Source organism: Triturus cristatus, chromosome 7 (genome assembly GCF_964204655.1).
Source record: "Triturus cristatus chromosome 7, aTriCri1.1, whole genome shotgun sequence".
Classification (NCBI taxonomy): domain Eukaryota; kingdom Metazoa; phylum Chordata; class Amphibia; order Caudata; family Salamandridae; genus Triturus; species Triturus cristatus.
In genome coordinates this window covers 14,618,344-14,635,576 of record NC_140590.1, presented here as the reverse complement: position 1 = coordinate 14,635,576, position 17,233 = coordinate 14,618,344, and positions in this window count along the sequence as shown.

Genomic DNA, 17,233 nt, shown 5'->3' with positions numbered 1-17,233 from the left:
AAGTCTTCAGTGTTGGTGGCACAAGTCATCAATGTGCCAGTTACTGCCACCACAGTAGCCTTTCATTGTCTGCAAATACAGGTTCAAAGGTGCAGGAATTATTTGAGTGCAGGTGAAGTGAGATACACCGAATATGGTGCTTACATCTGAGTGTGCGACCGTCCCAAATCCTCTGATGTTTTTCCCCTTACCACTGAAAGCGTGGCTGTCAGGAATGCCAGTCCTGGATTGCAGACATGCATCTTCTACTTTGCAGAGAGCCACCCCATTGGTCAGTAAGAATATAGAACCAAGAGGAAACTTTCAATACCTTATAGTCATGTTGCAGACAGCGAGGGGCCTGTTTACAAAGATTAACTTACTCATGAGAAAATCTACACGTCGGGCTTGTAAACATTTAACCATTTATGGATGTAAAGCTTCTCAAACGTGTAGACTTGCATGTCTCCACCCCTGAAACAGGGTGGAGCCACATTTACGAGTGTAAAGTTACTATTGCTATAAAGGAGCATAAGTAAATCCAGTACCACACATGGGCAACCACGGATACATCACTGATGACATCATCCAGTGACTGTGAATGTTTTTAAAAGTTAATGAGTGTTAAATATATATTCCAAGGTGTATCGGTAAATTAGTGGGTATATGAGTGCCTGATTGGATAATTCTTTGGGTGCGTAACTAACTGTATAAGTGAGTTATTAGGTGTCTCAGTAAATGTGTAGGTGAGTGACTGGTTGTGTGAATGTCTGTATCTCTGTCAGTTGGTGTCTAAGGACCCGATTCACAGAATTAACTTAAGACAAAATCCTAAACTTACTACTTTTGGTATTCACAGAATGGATTTACGACTACTAACTCTACGTCTGCACTCGGGCCGGAAATTCCGGCCCGGAGGCGGAGCTTCTGGCCCGGAGGTGGGGCTTCTGGCCCGGAGGCGGAGCTTCCGGCCCAGAGGCGGAGCTTCCGGCCCAGAGGTGGAGATTTAGGCCATTGCTAAATCTCTGCCACCGGCCGGAATCCCCACCTCCGTGCCGGAAGATCTGCCTCTGGGCCGGAAGCTCCACCTCCGGGCCGGAATTTCCGGCCCGAGTGCGGACGTAAAGTTAGTAGTCATAAATCCATTCTGTGAATACCAAAAGTAGTAAGTGCATTCTGTGAATACCAAAAGTAGTAAGTTTAGGATTTTGTCTTAAGTTAATTCTGTGAATCGGGCCCTAAGTGACTGTATGGGTGTGTGAGTGGGTATTTGAGTTTCTGCATGGGTTAGTGTTTGGTTGTCTGAGTACTTCTATGGGTGACTGTGTGGGTGGGTTAGGGGTGTGTGACTGCCTATATGAATGAGTGACTGGGTGTGTCAGTGGCTGTATGGGTTAGTGAGTGCATGAGTGAGGAATTGTGTAGGTGAGTGAGTGTGTGTATGGCTGTGTCGGTGAATGAGTGCATGTGTCAGTGGTATATAGGTGAGTAAGTGGGTATGTGAAAGGCAGTATAGGTGAGTGATGGGTTTTGTGAGTAAATTTATGGGTGAGTGAGTGAATGTGAGATTGGCTGTATGGGTGAGTGTGTGCTTGTGTCAGTGACTGTATAGGTGAGTGAGTACGCATTAGTATCTGTATGAATAAGTGAGTGAGTGTATGCATAATTATATGTGTAGCTATACAAGCAATGGACTACGGGATATAAGTGAGAGTGGAGATGGGATGGGAGAGTACAAGATTGAGGAGACTGCGGGACTTAAGTCGGACTATGTCAGATGAGATACCCTCACATAAACGTTAGATCCTTGTCTAAACATTACTTGGAGAATCAACTGCTATTGGAAACTCATGACTTGGATGCAATATTCATGATGGAGACAAGGACACACCCTGGCTCAGATTTAGAGACAGGGCAGGCCTGCCTGCCGGGATATAAAATATTTCATAAACTGCGAATCAGTGGTAGGGGAGGTGGAGTAGAAATTATTTTTAAAGAGATATTGGACTTTGCCCCAATGGACATCAATGAGACAGAGGGCATTGAACTGTTAGGATTTACACTAAAGGTGCCTAAGGAACATGTGCTGACTGGCATCGTTTGCTACAGGCCTCCCGGGGCTGTCAGTCCCCAACAACAGCAGGTGCTGATTGAGGTCCTTAGCAATATGGCGATAGCACACTCCAGACTGCTCATTGTAGGAGATTTTAATTTGTGGCTAAATGGAACATTGGACTCAGGCTACAATAATCTCCTCCAATCCTGTGAAGCCCTAAACCTACAACAATGGGTCACTGAGCCAACACACAAGGGAGGACATATACTAGATTTAATGTTCTCCGAAAAACAGGTCATGGGAGTAGTGGACATTTTGCCAGTGGGTTGGTCTGATCACCACCTGATCAAATTCCGGGTATACAACCCGAGGATGAGCATCCTGGTCATTAGTGAGGTGAGGAATTTTGTAAGCAGGGACTGGAAGGGGCTCCTGAAAAAGGCAAGTCTATCCCTTGTATTCCCCCTTAATGGGTGCCTTGATGTAGACAAGCAGGTGGAAGAAAACTATGCGGCTTTCTGTGCACACATAACTTCTAGTCTGGACCAGATTGCCCCTTTAAAACATCAGAAACAAGTAGGTAGACCCTCGGCCCCATGGTTTAATGAAAATTAAAAAATCTGAAACAGGAATGTAAGCAGGCAGAGAGGAAATGGAGAAAGGTTTATGCAGACGAGGATAAAACCGTCTGGAAGACTACAATTACTAATTACAAAAAAATATTTTATTTAGCGATGGCAGAGTACTTCGCTGATACCATTTTAAAAGCTCCCAATAGCACAAGAAGTATTTTTAAAATAATGAGTGATATGGTCAATCCGGATTGCTCTAAAAACAAGAGAGGACAAAATCAGAAAGATCATTGATGGACTCAAAATGGGCAATTTGCCTGAGGAAGAAGTTTCATAATATACAAAAAAAGCTGAGAAGGGCAGGGATGGAGAACCCGAGTTCCTTAGACCACCTTGAGATATTCTCGGTGGAGGATTTTAACAGAGTGGCTCTGGGTGTCTCCTCAGGATCACCTATGGACCCACTACCACACAACATTTGGAAGGAACTGGGAACAGAACTGTTCCCGATACTCCGGCAGATTTGTAATCAATCCTTGACCAGTGGGTCAGTGCCGGTTTGCTGAAAACAAGTAAGGGTGACACCACTTCTGAAAAAAACAACGCTTGATCCAACTTGCCCAAAAAACTATAGACCCATCTCTCTACTATCTTATCCAGTAAAGATCTAATAGTGACTGGTCAGTAGGACACTCTCCAAGTTCCTAGAAACCAATAACGTTCTGGAGGACGTGCAATTCGGCTTCCGTCCCGTACATGGAACGGAGATCGCTCTGGTGACCGTGATGGACGATCTTCGAATGCGAGCAGACAGGGGACAATCCGCTATACTGATTCTGCTTGACCGGTCTGCCGCATTTCACACGGTCAACCATGAGGTCCTTCTGGCCAGACTCGAAGAGGTTGGGGTAGAGGGCAAGGTGTCGAGGTGGTTTCAATCTTACCTATCTAATAGGCAACAGGCAGTGGCCCTCCCTCCTTGCCAATCTGAAGTTACCAACATTCTGTATGGCGTCCCTCGGGGATCTGCGATCAGTCCAATATTGTTCAACAACTTTATGAGCCCTCCGATTGCTGTCATAAGGGCACACAATGTCAATATTGTAAACTATGCAGATGATACCCAACTTATTCTATCACTAGAGGGGACCAGTCTATATCCTTTGGAGACTTCCATGCCTGTATGCAGGATACGGCCCACTGGTTGAGAGAAAACTCCTTACAATGTAATGCTGATAAGACTGAGGTCCTTTACTGTGCAGCAGGGGAGATTGCCCCCCCACTTCCTATTAATTTTTGGCCGTTACCCACTGCCATTCCACCGGCTCCCGCTGAGACAGTGCGTAGCTTGGGAGTTATGTTCTATGACAGACTGAGCCTAGAAACCCAGGTAAATAAAACAGTGGGAGCTGCTTTTCTATTATTGGAGCCCTTCGTAAGATTCTCCCGTTACTACCAGCCCAGGCCCGAGCGCTGATAGTAAGAAGTACCATCCTGAGCAGGCTGGATTATTGCAACGCCTTGATGCTGGAGTCCCCAAGATACTTGATGGAGAGACTCCAGAGGATCCAGACAATGGCAGCTAAGCTAGCCTTGAGAAGGCCACGATGTTCATCTGCCTCTCAGACTCTTTCGGACCTTGGTACGCCCCTGCCCGAAGCCTTCTCTCTTCCTCCACCATGTTGGTGAAAGTGCCAAGACTTAAAAGAACAAAATGAGGAGGTAGGGCCTTTAGCACTGCAGCTGCTCGGCTCTGGAACAATCTTCCATCTGTGATGAGACAGCTGGAAGATCTTCTTCAGTTTAGGAAAAGGCTGAAGACATGGCTCTATCCTAGAGCATAATTCCTTTCACTCTTTTAGTTACGTTCTGCCAGCTTTGCTCCACGTACCATGGGTTCAGTTGGACACATGCATGACAGTGCCAGGGTACCCGTAGGGTAATAGTACGCTCTATAAGTGACAATAACAATATGGGTGAGTAAGTGGCTGTGTGATTGACTGTATGGGTGAGCGAGTAGGTGTGAGAGTAGCTCTCTGGGTGACTGACTCAGTATATGAGTGGCTGAATGGGTGTATGAGTGGATATGTCAGTGGCTGCATTAGTGAGTGACTGGGTGTATGAGTGGCTGTATGGGTTAGTGATTGTTTTTGTGTGTTCATGTATGAATCAGTGAGTGGCTCTGTAAGTACTGGTATGGGTGTGTGAATGGGGTTGAGAATGGCAGTGTGGAAGTTGGAGTGGGTGTATAATAGGTAATATGGGGTGTGAGTTGGTGTGCCAGAGATTCTGTGGATGAGGTCATGAGTGATATCATCAGTGATGTCGTTTGAGATGTCATCAGTGATGTGCAAACCGCTGCCTTTCCTTACACTGCGTCAAGGAGCTGTTCCATGGTGTTGGACCCGGCCTCGTGGCGTGGTCCTGACTTCCCTGGGGTTGGGCCCGTTCCCCGCCCTGGCCTCCACGGACCACCCGTTCGAGCCGCACGAGGTCGCATACACCTCGGGGCTCCACCATTTTGTTGCCTGCCACGTGACCCTGCACACCAGTCCACCTGACTCCGCTCAACCCGGCCTCGGCCCCAGCGAGGCCCAGACATTGAGGCACCAAGAACTGGCCAGGGGGTATCACGTGAACACCTCATCGCCCTGGCGGAGGGCGGTATCGATGGGACCCCCAACCGTCCCCACACATCGCGGTGCGATCGGCCTCCATCTCTCCTGGGCCCGGCGCCTCCCCTGCTGGGCGTCTGGCCGCCCCCACCCGGGCCTCTCCGCCCCTCCGGGCGCAAGGGTCCGGACTTCAAAGGGCTCCAGGCCTATATCTGGGGCGACCCCGCAACAGACCGGCAGTTGTATCCCGGAGTCGAGAGCCCTGCTGATTGAATCGCGGCCGACCCTACGGAGAAGAACTCTTGCTTGAAACCACCACGAGCCCTGCAGACTGCGTCGCGGCTCCTTCTTGCGGAAACCTTGAAGCCCCCCCCGGAACATCGGGGCCCTGCCGACGCTGTCGCGGCCCAACCTCGCTGAAACCTCCCTCGGAGCCCTGCTGACGACGTCGCGGCTCGAGCTGAGCAGAAACCATCTTGAGAGCCCAGCTGACCTGGTCGCGGCTCTCCACGAACTGAACGCCAGAGCCCTGCTGACGCCGTCGCGGCTCGACCCCTCCGAGGTCCGGAGGCCCTCCAGCTTGAGGATAAGAACTGGGCCCCAGGTACCCTCGTACCAAGCGCCTGCCAAAGACTGTCCCGCTACCCCTTCCCTTCCAAAGAGACACTGAGACTTTTGTGGATCCCTTGATCCCCTGTTCGTGTAAATATTGATCCCGTAACCTTTAAGTGCTGATAAAGAATTGCTCGTCTTGAGACAACCTCCTTGAGTCCTGTGTGGTGGTGTTACTGTGCTAGTACATAGTAGGAGAAGGATCTCCCAGGAGGCTTCTCTGCAGCGCTCGGCTACTTCGTACAGGGTGGGGCCCCTCTGGGTGGTCTCTCCGACTCCCCGAGGTCCGCCTTCCAACATTTGGTGGCCAGTGACGGGATCCGAGCCGAACGCAGTACGTACAAGCCAGTAACCCACTAGCTACCCATCCAAACAACCGGAAGTCATGAGCAACCAAGAGAACAACACGACCACGGAGTTCCAGCCCGAACGGTTGGAGGAATACACGCACAAAGAGTTGAAACAGTTCTGCAAAGACAAGGGCATTGCAACCACCGGCCTAGGTACCAAAGAAGAGATGCAGAAAGCCCTGAGGACCTGGCTGGAGACCGGGGCAGGCCCCTCCCAGGACGAAGGTCCACTGCCCCTGACTATGGCCACATCACTCGCACCGACTCCGGCAACCGGAGGAAGAAACAGCCTAGAAATCGGCCTCTCCGAAGAGGAGATACGAGAACGGGAGAAGGTCCGGAACCACGAACTAGAGCTCGCACGACTACGGCTGGTCGGCGAACTCCAGCTAGCAGAAAAGAAACTGGCCCTAGAGCAGCTACGGCTACAAGAGGAGATAGAAGAGAAGAGACGGCACCGAGAGTTGGAGGAAAAAAGACTGACCCTTGAGCACGAGCGAAGTCTCAAAGAGCTCGAAATCAAGGCAAAGAACGGGGGGACCGACACCCCCAATAATAGAGACACCCTACCGCCTGCCGAAAACAAGGTACATATCCCTAAAGATGTCGTCAAGGAGTACTACAAAAATGACGACATCCAACAATGTTTCAAAGCATACGAGGTGGCCATGACCTCCCATCGGGTGCCCCGAAAGGACTGGGGCGCCGGCCTGTGGGGTCGGTTCCTTAGTGAAGGTCGAGACACACTGCTCCAGCTGCCAGAGGAGGTGATGACCTCCTACGACCACATGAAGGAGGCCCTGCTCACCCGCTACGGGCTAACCGCGGAAATGTACCGCCAGCGGTTCAGAGACTGTAAGAAGATCCCGGGCACTACCTGGGTGGAATATGTGGACTTTTTCAGCCGGGCCCTAGAAGGATGGATCAAGGGCAGCAAGGTCACCACCTACGGGCAGCTGGTCGACCTCATTGTTTGGGAACATCTCTCCAACAATTGCTTCGTGGAGCTAAGGCAACACCTCCTCGACAGCAAGATGACCGACCCACGTAAACTCGCCGTCGAGGCCGATCGATGGGTCAACACCCGCGTCCCCCGGAACTCGATGGGGGAGTACCAGAGGAACCCCACCGGACCTCCACGCCAACGCGGTGGAGGGGGAGGGCCGAATCGGAATCGGGACCCCGCCGCCGGGGCCCCCAGGAGCCCGCCTCGAGGGCTGCCGCCGCAACACCTCTCTCCGAACCTAGTCCGAAGAGGGGCGACCTCAGCCAGAACCGGACCCCGGCCCCCAGTAACCTGCTACGGCTGTCAACAAACCGGACACTATGCCAGCGATCCGGTATGCCCCCTGAACCGAAGAAGCGGGGCCGGCGGGCCCCCGCCCCGACAGCTGGTGGCCGCCGCCCTGGGGGAAGGGGAGGAAGAAGAAATCCTCGACCGAGGAACCACCGAATGGGAGCCGGCGGCCATGTCCCTGGTCTGCCTGGGCAGCCGAGAAATGGTGCCCCGCACACCAATCCCAAGCAACACCCAGAAATACCGGCAGCAGGTCACCATCAATGGCCGACGGGCCAAAGCCCTTCGTGACACCGGCGCCAGTGTCACCGCTGTCCGCTGCCACCTGGTGACCCCCGAACAAATCCTACCCGATGTGCTGTGCCCCGTCCGGACGGCCGACAACAGCGAAAGCCTGTGCCAGATGGCCCTGGTCCCCTTCGAGTCGGGAGGAGTGTCAGGCCTACTGAAAGTGACTGTCCGGGACGACGCACCCGTGGACTGCCTCCTGGGGAATGACCTAGAGAGTTCCTCCTGGGCTCAAGTGGAGCGACGAGAGCACCTCCGAATGCTGGGACTATCCGAATGGGCCTGCGCCATCACCCGGTCCATGGCCGCCCAGGCCCCCCGCTCATCCCAGGCCCCGGTACCGCCCAGCCCGAGGGGCTCGCACCAACCCCCGCCTGCAACAAGGGGGAGGCGGACACCGACACTGGACCGACTGAACCCTCCCCCGAAGAGATTGCTTCCCTAGGCGCCCTACCAGAACTTACACAATGGCGCCACGAAGGGGGCCCCTCGCGAGAACAGTTCCAGCAAGAACAGCAGTCCTGTCCCTCTCTCGAAGGGGTCCGACGACAAGCGTCCGCCCAAGCCAACGGTGACCAGACCGGCACCCACTGGGTCTACTGGGCCGAGGGCCTATTGTACAGTGAACAGAAAGTGGCAGAACTCGGGGCCAGCCGCGTGTTGGTGGTCCCTCTCCGCTTCCGAGAGTTCCTTCTCAACCTGGCACATGACGTGCCCCTCGCCGGGCACCTGGGACAAGACAAAACTTACAGCCGTCTGGTGACCCACTTTTACTGGCCCCGAATGCGAAAAGACGTGGACAACCACTGCCGGTCCTGTCAGACCTGCCAAGCCAGCGGGAAGACCGGGGGTCGGGTCAAGGCCCCCCTCCAGCCCTTTCCAGCCATCAGCACCCCGTTCGAACGAGTCGGGATCGACATTGTGGGGCCCCTGGAACCCCGGACCGCCCTGGGCCACCGCTTCATCCTGGTCCTCGTGGACCACGCCACCAGGTACCCGGAGGCTGTCCCGCTAAGAACTGTAACGGCCCCCGTGGTGGGCCGGGCCTTAATGGGAATCTTCTCCCGAGTGGGATTTCCCCGCGAAGTGGTGAGCTACCGGGGCACAAACTTCATTTCCAAATACATGCGGTCCCTGTGGCAGCAGTGCGGGGTCACGTACAAATTCACAACCCCCTATCACCCCCAGGGGAACGGGCTGGTAGAGCGCTTTAACCGAACCCTAAAGGGGATGATCCAGGGCTTGGAAGAGCCCCTCCGGCGGAGATGGGATGTCCTATTGCCATGCCTCCTGTTCGCCTACCGGGAAGTCCCGCAGAAGTCCCTGGGGTTCAGCTCGTTTGAACTATTGTATGGACATCCGGTCCGCGGGCCCCTCAGCCTGGTCAAGGAGGGCTGGGAGACGAAGCTCCAGGGCGCCCCTCCTGACGTCTACCGATACCTCCTGACCCTACGTAACCAGACCCGCAAGTTCCGAGCCCTGGCCGAAGCCAACCTCGAAGCCAGCCAGGAGGACATGAAGCGGTGGTACGATCGGAACGCTTCGACAATCGAGTTCGAGCCAGGCCAGCGAGTCTGGGTCATGGCCCCTGTTGAGCCCTGCGCCCTCCAGGACAAGTGGACTGGGCCCTTCAAGGTGGTGGAAAAGAAGAGCCCCGTCACCTACCTAGTTGACCTAGAGTCCCCCCGGAACCCCCTCCGGGTTCTACATGCTAACAGGCTCAAACCCTACTTCGCCCGGACCGTACTGAGCCTGCTGCTGGCGACCGACGAGGGGGGCGAGGACGACTCCGAGCCCCTACCGGACCTCTTGCAGAACGACGTCCACGACGGATCCATCAAAGGTGTCCAGCTCGCCTCCTCCCTGACCCCGGAACAGCGCATCGACTGTCAACAACTGCTGCAGGACTACGCCGCCCTCTTCTCCCTCACCCCGGGGGTGACCCACTGGTGCGTCCACGACGTTGACACCGGGGACAGCCCCCCTGTGCGACACCGAGCCTACAGGGTACCCGACCGAGTACGGGCATGCATCCAGGCCGAAGTAGCGAAGATGTTGGCCCTCGGGGTCATCGAGCCCTCTGACAGCCCGTGGGCCAGCCCTGTCGTCCTGGTACGAAAGGCCGCAGCCCCCGGCCATCCCCCGGAGCTGCGATTTTGTGTGGACTACCGGGCCCTGAATGCTGTGACAAAGACGGACGCCCATCCTATACCCCGGGCCGACGAACTCATCGATCGCTTGGGGTCCGCCCGCTTCCTGAGCACACTGGACCTCACCGCCGGGTACTGGCAGATTCAGCTTACCCCCGGCGCCCGAGAAAGATCCGCCTTTTCTACCCCTGATGGGCATTACCACTTTCGGGTGATGCCCTTCGGCATGAAGAATGCCCCGGCCACTTTTCAGAGACTCGTAAACAAGGTCCTGGCCGGGCTCGAGGCCTTCAGCGCGGCCTATTTGGATGACATTGCCGTGTACAGCAACCACTGGGCTGAGCACCTAGTTCACCTCAAAGCCGTCCTGGCCGCCCTCCAAAGGGCTGGGCTCACGATTAAGGCCAGCAAATGCCAGGTCGGCCAAGGATCGGTGACCTACCTGGGCCATCAGGTGGGAAGCGGTCAGGTGGCCCCCCTCCAACCAAAAGTCGATGCCATCCAGGCATGGGAACCTCCCACTACCCAGACCGCTGTGCGGGCCTTCCTTGGCCTCACCGGATACTGCCGGCGGTTCATCCGGGACTATGGGAGCATTGTGGGGCCTCTCACGGAGCTCACCTCGAAGAAACAGCCCAAGAAGGTGCATTGGACTCCCCGCTGCCAATCAGCTTTCGAGACTCTCAAGGCCGCGATGTGCACTGCTCCTGTGCTCCAGGCCCCTGACTACAGTAAAGAGTTTATCGTACAGACAGACGCCTCCGAATATGGGATCGGGCCGTCCTGTCTCAGGTTGATGAGAAGGGACTCGACCGCCCGGTGGCCTTCATCAGCCGACGGCTGCTGCCCCGGGAGCAACGATGGAGCACCATCGAGCGCGAGGCCTTCGCTGTAGTGTGGGCCCTTAAGAAGCTCCAGCCCTATCTCTTCGGTACCCACTTTCGGGTCCAGACCCACCACCGGCCTTTGCGGTTGTTAATGCAAATGAGAGGCGAGAATCCCAAGCTGCTGCGATGGTCCATTGCCCTGCAAGGGATGGACTTTTCGGTTGAGCACCGACCCGGCAATGACCACGCCAACGCTGACGGCCTGTCCCGCTTCTTCCGCCTTGACGAGGAGAATCCCCAAGAAGATGGGTGACTCTCCTTGCCTTCGGCTGGGGGGGACGCCTGTTGGACCCGGCCTCGTGGCGTGGTCCTGACTTCCCTGGGGTTGGGCCCGTTCCACGCCCTGGCCTCCACGGACCACCCGTTCGAGCCGCACGAGGTCGCATACACCTCGGGCTCCACCATTTTTTTGCCTGCCACGTGACCCTGCACACCAGTCCACCTGACTCCGCTCAACCCGGCCTCGGCCCCAGCGAGGCCCAGACATTGAGGCACCAAGAACTGGCCAGGGGGTATCACGTGAACACCTCATCGCCCTGGCGGAGGGCGGTATCGATGGCACCCCCAACCGTCCCCACACATCGCGGTGCAATCGGCCTCCATCTCTCCTGGGCCCGGCGCCTCCCCTGCTGGGCGTCTGGCCGCCCCCACCCGGGCCTCTCCGCCCCTCCGGGCGCAAGGGTCCGGACTTCAAAGGGCTCCAGGCCTATATCTGGGGCGACCCCGCAACAGACCGGCAGTTGTATCCCGGAGTCGAGAGCCCTGCTGATTGAATCGCGGCTGACCCTACGGAGAAGAACTCTTGCTTGAAACCACCACGAGCCCTGCAGACTGCGTCGCGGCTCCTTCTTGCGGAAACCTTGAAGCCCCCCCCGGAACATCGGGGCCCTGCCGACGCTGTCGCGGCCCAACCTCGCTGAAACCTCCCTCGGAGCCCTGCTGACGACGTCGCGGCTCGAGCTGAGCAGAAACCATCTTGAGAGCCCAGCTGACCTGGTCGCGGCTCTCCACGAACTGAACGCCAGAGCCCTGCTGACGCCGTCGCGGCTCGACCCCTCCGAGGTCCGGAGGCCCTCCAGCTTGAGGATAAGAACTGGGCCCCAGGTACCCTCGTACCAAGCGCCTGCCAAAGACTGTCCCGCTACCCCTTCCCTTCCAAAGAGACACTGAGACTTTTGTGGATCCCTTGATCCCCTGTTCGTGTAAATATTGATCCCGTAACCTTTAAGTGCTGATAAAGAATTGCTCGTCTTGAGACAACCTCCTTGAGTCCTGTGTGGTGGTGTTACTGTGCTAGTACATAGTAGGAGAAGGATCTCCCAGGAGGCTTCTCTGCAGCGCTCGGCTACTTCGTACAGGGTGGGGGCCCCTCTGGGTGGTCTCTCCGACTCCCCGAGGTCCGCCTTCCAACACATGGGCTTTGTGATGGGTGTCCCCATGCAACACTCATGGATTTTGAGGCTGCACCAGATATCCAAATCATGTAAATCTGGGGAGGCGCCAAAACATAACGACTCCCCAAAGCAGGCGCAATGAGGAGAAATGTTTTTATTCCTCCTTTTTTTTTTTTTGACTTTCCATGTCTGCTGCATTCTGCAGCATACATAGAATGAGACAAAAGCCTTCATTGATTTTATTTGTGCAGGAAGGTGCCCCTTCCTGCTCATAAATCATCCTGCCACAATGCAGACACCCGTGCGCCATGGTGCAAGAGTGCCTGTGTTGGCGCTAGGCAGCCAAAATGGCACCAGCACAATGGGAAAGGGCAGAAATGCACCATATAACAGCACATTTCTGCCCTTTCCTTTCGACGCAGAGCAGCACAGGAAAGTGATTTGCTGCACGACCCTGCATAAAAATCTCATAAATGAGGCCCTTAGTGCATTGTGCACCACCATGCCATCATGCATCACTAACTGAAATAAGCATATCCCATATGAGCCAATCCATAAACAACACCCTTTCCATCATGACTTCCGACGGGCACCTGGGTACTCTGTGAACGTTAAGTATTTCACAACCTTGCAGTTCTGCAGTGCTGTGTAACTCATGCAGCCAGACCACACTGAAAGGGGCTTCAGGCCTCAAAAGGGGTATGGGAACACTGAATGAGTAACCATGTGCTATAATACAATTAAATATCTCTCCCTCTACACCCAGCTTTCCTCATGGTTTCTCTGCTTATATACGCATTTGAATTCCTGCAAACTGGAATATAAAATGCAATAGGACCAGGAACGAGTGTGATGCAACCAGTAGTGGCCGTCGACCATTGCCAGAAAGTGGCAGCTTATCTAAACCAAGCACCTGGTGCATCCACCACCAAGACCTAATGACAGGGCAAGCTAAGGACATAGCGATACCTCTGAAATCTATAACCCCCGGCTCAGGATTTCTTTCATTTTCATATTTAAGTTTTATCCTTGAATTTGGAATGGACTTCGCTTGGAGCCCAAACACCTAGTTTGCCTACGTATGTGACTGAGGGCTTGATTTAGATCTCGGCAAATGGGTTACTCCATCACAATGATGACGGATTTCCCGTCCGCCAAAATATAAATTCCATTATATCCTATGTTATAATTGATACTCAAATAAAATGGTGCCTTCTCCAGTATTTATAAAATACTATGCGTTGCTTGTAACACCTCGCATGTGGAGTATTTAGTTATACATTGGCTAAAAATATAACCCCTTAATACAGGCTAAATCTACATGAATATTTATGGCTTACATGGGTTGCCTTGGAGAAACTCCCAGTTGCACTGTTTTTGCATTTGCAAAGCGCCTCGCACCCTGAAGAAGTGACTAGAGCATACTACATTGTATTTCGTGCTTGGTTAGAAGGTTTGTGTTGTAGTCTGTGGCTACGTGGGTAAAGGTTTGGTGTTGCTCTTGGTGGGCAGAGTGGTGCTTATATCCAGTAAAATGTTGCTGCTCATGAGGTTGTAGTGAATGTCGAAAGCTTGAGGCCTACAGTGGTTCAGCTTTATGTCATGGTTGTGTTTGGTTGTATGGGTGTGTGTTGTGGTTGTGATGCATGTAGGAAGTGTTTTGAGGTAGATTTCAGTGGTGCGCTGTGGTCACCTAGCTGTGTTTATGCATAGGGTGGAACGCAGCCAGGGCAGGAAATGAGGGCGATTCAGTTGGGATTCGGCAGCTTTTATTGAGCCTGGTCTGGTCCGGCCCTGGTGAAATACACTGAATTTGTCCCCGTCTCATTTGCCAACATTCAGCAGCCACACAACAGTCTGCTTTCTGTTCAGAGCAGCAACCTGCAGGGGTTGATGGGAGTTTCTTAATTTCACTTCGAGCTGGCCCAACACAAAAGCCTAGCTTCAATGGCTGCCGACTCTCCTTTTGCGGTTGAGCCTGGGCAGCGCATGCGCTGCTCTGCAAGGCATGCTGTATTAGAGAATGCACTTGAAGCTCCGCCCTCTCTCCGCCCATATTTTTCATTGGTTTGGGTCTTTGTGGTTTGTAAATGCTGGCTTCTGATACGGTAATCGGCTTAGTACCGTCTTGTCTTCTTTTGTAACCTCCCATGAGGACTGGCCCTGGTGCTACACCGTCTGTGTTATTCAGTCTGTAAGCACTATTTATTTAGTGAGTTTTGTCTTACTGCTGGCACGACATGCTTTGCAGTAACATTCAGCGCACCATGCGCACTTTCACTTTCCAAGCAGCCGAGACAATGGCAGCCACTTCTTTGGAATGCTATAGGTCTCGCATTTAGGAGAGTTTGAGCTTTTGTCATTGTAAATGACAACAGCTTAAACTCTCGCAAATGCGACACATATAGCTTCACAAATATATTTTTGGGGAGTTGTTTCCAAGCACCCCATGCCACACGTGCACTTAATAGAGGCCACGCCCCTTTCTATAGGCGCGGCTAATTTAAAGAAAGGGGCGTGGCCTCTATTAAGTGCAAGCGCAGCGTGGAGCACTAGGAAACCAACAATATTGGCAATTCAATAGGTCTTGCATTTGCAAGAATTTAAGCTATTGACATTTACAGTGCCTATAGCTCAAAGTCTCGTAAAAGCGAGACTTGTTGTAGCGTCGCGCTCTAGTCTTCACGTCCCAACGTGATGACGTACAGCGCGGTGGCCATCTTGGACGTGAGCAGAGAGCGCGGAGCCCGCGAGCAGAGTGGAGGTCTCCCGGCGCTCTCCTTAAAGTGTGTATCGTAATTACAAATAAGCCTGCATTCACCTGCAACAAATTGGGTATGACCTGTTCTTTCTCCATGTGACCCCACATACTACAAATGGCGACAAGGGTCTGGGATCAACACGAAGAAGCACTAAGAGGAAAATGAACCAGGAGCTGCACGTGGCCATGTGCACCTGGAGAGCAGCAACTGACCAATGACAGGTATGCACTAAGGGAGAGCGCGGCAGAGGGGACGCCAGGCATCAGAAGCAGCCACCCAGGCATAGACACACACCGTACTCGGCACCTGCGTCCAAGCTCAATGCAGCCAAGGGGGCCTGCCCACGTGGCAAGGAAGGGTCGGCAAAATAGACAACAAACCAACCCCAGAAGCACACTAAGACGCATAAAGGAGTAGACACAACAGGTAATACACTGCCCACAAAGGAGGAGAGTAGAGGGGTCCGGAATAGAGCATAAAAGCGCAGAGGCAAGGCTCCCCAATTCAGAGTAGAGAAGAAACGCTTGGGGCCCTGGCAGAGCAAGCAGAGCACAGCAAAGGGGGTGGATCGGCGTTGCAGCAGAGCCCCCCACGCCTGCACAGACAAAGCGCGCCAGGCAGTCCGAGGGGAGAAGAAGAGTCACCAGGGAGAAGAGCAGAAATGTGCGCCCAAACGTCCTCGCTCACAACACCGATCCCCTTCTTACCCAAACCGGGGGATCCCTCGATGAAATGGGAAGATTGGAGGGAATACTTTATGAACTATCTAGAAGCCCTGGAGGACGAGAACGGCAAAGCATTTCCCAGCAAAAGAAGGAAGAGGATAGTGCTTCATAACCTAGGTCCAGAAGGCATCAGAGTATTCCAGAATATAGTCCCTACTTCAAGGCAGGCGGCGGATGACGACGTATTCCAGCATGCGATAGATGATTTGAATAAACACTACAGGCCAGCGGTGTGCACGTCTATAGACAGATGCAACTTCCAACAACGGAAACAAGCAGTGGGAGAGTCCATAGATGAATACATAGCAGCGTTGAAGAAATTAGCAGTCACGTGTAAGTTCGGGACATTACACGATGAATTCATCAAAGGTCAAATAGTCATGCACACCACTAACTCGACGATCCAGGACAAGCTGTGGGTCAATGGAGAGGCGACCCTGAAGGAAGTTATAGCCATGGTGAAGAATGCGGAGCTATCGAAGAGATGTGCGGATGCGGCGAAAAAGGAGACGGCCCCCAGGCTCATGGTGAACAAAGTCACAGAGGCAGAACCACCAGAAAGAGGCAAGGGAGCAACAGGGGACACGAGGACACAGACCAAATGGTCGTCCAGACCAGCAGCGGCGAAGAAACCAGGCAATGAAGGCAAGAACACGTGCTACAGGTGCGGCAGTCTGTCTCATCCAGCTTATGATAAGCGGTGTCCAGCCTTCAAGGCCAAATGCGTGTTTTGTGGGATAGTAGGGCATTACAAAAAAGTGTGTCGCCGCAAGCAAAAAAGAGCGTCAGTCAAGTATGTCGCACAAGAGGCAGAAGAGGAAGGAGAAAGTGACGAAGAGGAAGACAGCGTGTTGTGCATAGACTAGTACATACTAGGGATCAACTGCAACCGCTCTAAGAAACCCCAATGCGACCTAGTGACAGGAGGAATACCAATACAGATGGTAGCAGATTCTGGTTCCCCCTACACCATAATACAACGAACGGTGTGGGACGAACACTTCAAAGACCACCTGGGGCACCACCTGGAACTCTCGGACATTCGTCCAGTCACATTCACAGGTGACCCCATTCCCATGGTAGGATACCGCAGTCTTGAATTCGAATTCAAAGAACAGAGTGCAAGGTGCAAACTATACGTGGCAGAGAAAGGTCCCTCGGTCCTAGGGTGGATCGACCAAGGAGACCTGGGAATACAGTTGAACCCTGGTGGCACCACACTGGTCCTGATGACCAACGACGACCAATGACCGGACGTAGGAAAACTGAAAGAAGAATTTCCCACCTTGTTCGGAGGCAAGGTTGGCAAATTGACTAAATTCACGCACAAGATTGATGTCAAGGCAGATGCGAAACCGGTGTGTCACAAAGTGAGAAATATCCCACTGGCATTCAGAGAAAAGGTAAAACAGGAATTACGCAGACTAGGAGAAAATGGCATCATAGAACCGATAACAAGTGCTGAGTGGTTGGCACCGTTGGTGGTAGCATTGAAGCCAAACGGCAAAGTACACCTGTGTGTGGACCTGAGGGAGTTGAACAAAAA